Below are 6,000 nucleotides of genomic sequence, written 5' to 3'. Positions count from 1 at the left end.
GTGCCAGCTCTCATTTCACACCATCACTCCCAGGGGGGATTTGTTGCCATATATATAGGCAGTGATGTGTGTGAACACACTTAGGACCGTCGGGGCACTTTTTCCCTCTTTAGGAGGTTTTTTCCCCCGGCTTGTATATACGCCCATTATTCTAGGGCTAACTAATCTTTTGTACATTGACACAATCTAATACATTGTGTGTTGTGTGCATTCTTGCTTCTTCTTCTCCAAGCTTTGTGTGCTTTCCTGCAACCCTAATTCCAACAATGTCTGCACACTCGTGTTTTGGCTTTGTAACCGTTCTTTGACTTTAAAATATAAATCAGAATTTTGGACCTTGTTCTACACCTTATTCAAATTTTCTTTTTAATTAATGTACATTTAAACTTATGTGATTGTAAAAGCTACATACTTTTGATTACAAATGTAAGATAATGTGATGTTTTCAATTCATGTAAATGTTTATATACTTGCTTTTGTGATTAGCAAGTATAAATCCTTTTTTTTATAACATGCCTCCCGTTTGCGATAACATGTTAACGATATTGTGTATTTGATACTGCAAGCAATCTATTAATAGTGATGACAAATCTACCTTGGTTTTTGTAGCCCCCCCATACCCATGCCCAACCTTCTTGCTTCTTAGCCCATGCCCATGCTGAACTTTCAACTCAAACAGAGCCTCAATGACAATGAAATACGAATGCCCCCAACTGTCCCTATTAATCATTACTCCGGTCCCGAAGACCAACACAATAGGACCAGAGTCCTATCGCGTTATTCCATGCTAATGTATTCAGAGCATAGGCTTGCTTTGAGAACTCTAATTTTTTCAAAGTAACATCGCCGAATCCGCATCCCAGCCAGCAAAGGCCAGGAGCGCGTCCTCGACAGAAAGGGCGGAGCGACCAGTGCACACCCGAAGGGACGGACCGCTCGCCCCGCCCCGAGATCCAACTACGAGCTTTTTAACTGCAATAACTTAAATATACGCTATTGGAGCTAGAATTACCACAGCTGCTAGCACCAGACTTGCCCTCCAATGGATCCTCGTTAAGGGATTTAGATTGTACTCATTCCAATTACCATACATTCAAACAAAATATGTGCTCAACCTTGGCTATCACATGGGATTGCACTTGTGAAATGCCGCCCTTCATTGGTAACACGATCTCCTTCAAGGCCCTTGTATTGCAAAGTCCATCATGGGAGATTTGTATTTGGCTCATCAATGCTTGTATTTATGATTGATCATATGAATTTATCCCTTGTGCAATCCTTCAATGCTATGACATAGTAACTTGGAAGTGGAAGGCCTCTCTAAATCATCTCTGGGGTCCACGTCACATGTTGGCTCACACTTCACCTCCATTGCATGTGCTGTGTCGATGATGGGGAGAATGGCATGAAGGTGTGGGAACCAACTTTTCAAGATGAGCCGTACACCATAGATATGCTTGCAGTCGCTTGACCAATCCAAGAAATCACAATATACCGATTGGATGCTCACCTTGTACTAAACGTGTGAACTTGAGGTAAATATTTTAAAGAGCATTGCTGACGCATCAATGATCTGAAGAGTGGATGAGTCACCTTCATACCTCTGAAATATACCCTCTCCACCTGCTAGCCTAGTTGTTTGTGACTTGTTAGTTACCATAACTGTTGTATTGTCCAAAATCAATTGTAGTCAAACCCGAACAAATCATATGCAAGGGAAAGAAACTCGAGTACTCAAGTAAGCCCAGACACACAGATAAACCCAAGCAGAAAAATAAACCTAGGTACTGCCTTTTATCTTTACTTGTTTCCTACTTTTGCATGAAAAACTCAAGTGTTGTGCCCCCCATCCATGTGCCTATTCTTGAGTCACCCACCATAAGAGAATGTAGAAGGTCTAGGGTGGCCTGACCTGTTGATCCATGCATCCAAAAGCGTATACTTAGCATACTGCAAAAGTCTCTCAACCAGGTTTGTTAAGTCCACACTGCCATGTGGAAAAAGACGACCAAATTTTGGCCACATTCGTTGCCAAATGCACGTCTTGCTGTACCACCCATTGCTAATGTAATGCACGACGTGGTTGTGCACTGAATACTCTTGGATGAGTTGCTCATACATACACTCAAACTTTACCTCAGTGGCAGTGTGCATAAGCTTTGACATTGACACATGTACACATTATCACGCTTGTCCTTTGGAACCTGTGAATAGAATGTCTTAGTTTGCATACATAGTCATTTGCCTTGATTTAAATCAATGTAAACCCTATTATGTGAATGTACCTGTGGGAGAAAATGCTCTACGCATGCCTTTTTGGTGTGATACCAACAACAAACAAGCACCCTGCACACAATCTGAATACGATCTCCATTCCCATCTTTGTCCTAACAATGAGGATCATTCTCGACTACATGCATGATTGCTAGCAACTCTGTAAACGACACTTGTCAATGACCAGCGCTACATGGCAAACTTCATTCATTCTCTCAAACACCACTGTCAGTGTGGTCTGTAAGGCAATGCTCTCTTGGCTTATACCTGCATCATGGGTGCAAAGCATGAACCATATGGGCATGCCAATCCCATGTTGATTTGGCATAACTGCGGCATATGAATGCATCTCAAACACATTTATCTTGAATGTAGAGTCTATGGGGCCAAGAATTGTTCCTTGAGAAGCGCAGGGACATGTCCAACATCTACTCATCTTGGATAACGAGGATGAAGGGTCTCATCCGAAGCCTACGAGTTGTATGGTTGGCAGTACAAGACTTTGTTTTGTGCCCTTAATTGTAGAGCCTCCATGTACATGGAATTCTAATCGTCACTTGTTGGTAGCCGACCTGCAAGAAGTGGTTGATGTTCAAAATTAGCTATGCACATTGAGGACATGTAACATAATGTAGCACAATTGGGCTGCTGTACATTACCTTTGATGTGCAATTTGTATGACATCATTTGGATCTTTTTTGGAATCATGAAGAATCTATATGCCACTCGATCTATCGAGGATGACCGCTCGATGTGAAATGCCTCCTTTGACACACTCATCTTTGTGACTTGATGACATGTCCCCACATCGAACAAGTCCTCCATGCAACACTTGATAAACCACGGGTGCATCGAAAAGTGGTACAGGTTGCTACGTGATCTTGGCTCATGTCCCTCATGGCCTCCTTGCATTATGATGGCAACATCCTACATATTGGACCACAACCTTAAAAGGGCATCCGCACTTCTTTGATGTGCGCAATCTTTGGTGGTCACTTCCCTTTCTCCCCAGCCCACCTCCACAGTGGCATATATATTCCACAACCATATTTGGCCCAGACAGGTTAGAATGCTTACTTGATCTTTGTGTCTCCAGCTCCCCATTAACATCAGCCCTATTCAGGAAATGTTTCTCAATAGCATTTACAGTCGGGTCACTCTTGAATTCGCCGAGATGTAAACCAAGGCAATGGTCTTGTTGCACTGCAGGATAACAATTTTGATGTAGACTCGGGCAATGACTCTGTTGTAACCTAGGGCAAGCTACACACCCACATGCATCGATCAACTCCGTGACATATGGCAGAGGGATGCCATGTTACTTCACATTAGTGCGTGACCATGTTGACTTGATCTTGGCAATTATTTCTTTAAGGCCAAGGTGTGCAAGTGAGTGACATGCCATGTTAATTCCCTTCCAATCTTCTACGCATGCAATCCTGAAACTATCCCTCACTGTACAATACCTCAGGCCAAGATAACTAACCACGATGCATAGATAATATCTCATTCTCGCCCACCTCTTCAAATCCAAGAGGCCGCATGTGTCCTACTTTTTGAGCATGTCCAAAGTCACCGAGAACCCATCCTCAATGCATGCTATCATCAAGGTGTAGGTTGCCCTGTTAAATGAAAAGAACCTTGGAGATGTGAAGGTGAATGGGTCACCGAGAACCCATCCTCAATGCATGCTGTCATCAAGGTGTAGTTGCCCTATCAAATGAAAAGAACCTTGCAGATGTGAAGGTGAATGGGTCAATTTCCTACCAGGACTGCAATTTCGATTAAAAGCCATTGCCATCAAAAAGGTCTTCCATCTCCATGTTGTCACACTAGATGCATCTTTGTCCTCTCACCAGACTCACTGAAGGAGTCATGCAAAGAGAAAAAGCTACTATCAGCTATGGGGCATTGATTAAGGAGGTGAAAATTAACATCTATTGAATCCCCAAAACTTCCCAATAATAGTTTGTCATCTATGGCTTCTTCATGTGGAGTCTTATTCAGATCCCAGTCATAAAAACCTATCACTTTTTCTGGCTTGTCCTGGTTGGGCATGGGAGCATAGCTATCTGCTCGCTTGATTGATCGGTTTGCTTGCACATAGGTGAGCATGTGCCCTTCTTTCTCTCATCCCCCTTATCATTGGAACCTGCCATATGACCCTGTTTTGATGCGCGAATCCTTGTGCAACTGCCAACCCTTGATCGAGGTGGAGATACGTGTATATTGCCGGGTTTACATTTGCGGCTCCTACTCGTTGGGCAACAATGTGACTCTAGTTTGGGGTTGGCAATGCCCGCAACCTCTAAGGAGGATAGAAATTCATTCTACCACCCTGGCGCATGGGCTTTCAAATTAGTGCCCATCAATATGTAGATTCCATTTTGAATTTTGCACGCGCGCCGCAACCAACCAGCTGTACGGATGGCGGACCCAGCCCCACTTTTCGACTACCTCCGCGCGCTTTCCGGCGAGCTCCCCATGCTCAAGTTTACAAAAAAACGTAAACCCATGCCACTTGCCATGTGGATGCCTGTGATCCCCCTTTTTTTTGTGCCTAGCTTCCGCATCGTCGATCTCATCGGGCACATTAAAGGCTGCATGGAGATACATGAAAGGAAGAGCTCTAAAATTGAATGAAGGAAGAGCTATAATACATGAACCAGGTTCAACTCTTAAATGAAGGAAGAGCTATAAAATTGACCTGCACACTTGGGTCATTACACCTGGTGGTGGTAAGAGACTTTTATACTATGTTGGGCACCATAAATTAAACCAATTTTGAAGTGATTTTGAAGCTATCATATGGAATTATAGAGTGATAAGGACATTATCGAGATGCATGAACTTGCATCATATAGAATTATAGAGTATTTTGAAGTTATCATATGGAATTATAGAGTGATAAGGACATTATCCAGATGCATGAAGTTCTCATATGGAATTACATAGTGAGGAGGAAATTACCCAGATGCATGAACTTGCAATGAGATTGATGTTCTAGGCCTCTACTACCATGAGGTAAAGGATTCAAAGTATCATAGATTGATGCATGAACTTGCAATGAGATTGATGTTCTAGGCCTCTACTACCATGAGGTAAAGGATTCAAAGTATCATAGATTTCACTCATTGGATCCAGCATAAAGAGGATAATCTAGGAGAGGATGGTAATAGTGAAGCTACAAGGAGTGAATCCTACTTTTCATTTGATCTTGGTATAATTAGATGAGTATGCTCCTACCCCACAAGATGAAAAAGTGGATCAACTCCATCAAGATCCATCCATAGTGGTCCGTGCTTGAAGCTAGATTAACTTCATGGAAATTAAACTAACTCAAATGGGTAGTTGATCAAAGGGCATGGATAGAGCTTCAAGCTAGCTCTAAGTGGTGCTAAAATTGCGTAAGTGATCAAAGGGCATGGATAGAGCTTCAAGCTAGCTCTAAGTGGTGCTAAAATTACGAAAGGCCTTAACAAAGTTCAAATGAGAAGATTAACCAAGGATTAAAAGGGAAGGAGTCCATGCCATGGGGAGATGGTGCTAGCAAGTTTGATGATCTAGAGGGGTTAATAACAAAAAACATCAATAGGACTATCAAACATAGTTTGGAAAAACCATGAGTAATGGCAATAAAGTAAGTTTAATGACCTAGAGGGGTTAATAACAAAAGCGTTAAGAGAACCATCAAACAAAGCTTGAAAAAGCCATACGTAATGGCAA

The sequence above is a fragment of the Cibotium barometz genome, chromosome 34, assembly GCF_041138505.1.
Source record: "Cibotium barometz isolate CiBa-2024 chromosome 34, ASM4113850v1, whole genome shotgun sequence".
Classification (NCBI taxonomy): Eukaryota; Viridiplantae; Streptophyta; class Polypodiopsida; order Cyatheales; family Cibotiaceae; genus Cibotium; species Cibotium barometz.
This window is presented reverse-complemented; position numbering follows the sequence as displayed.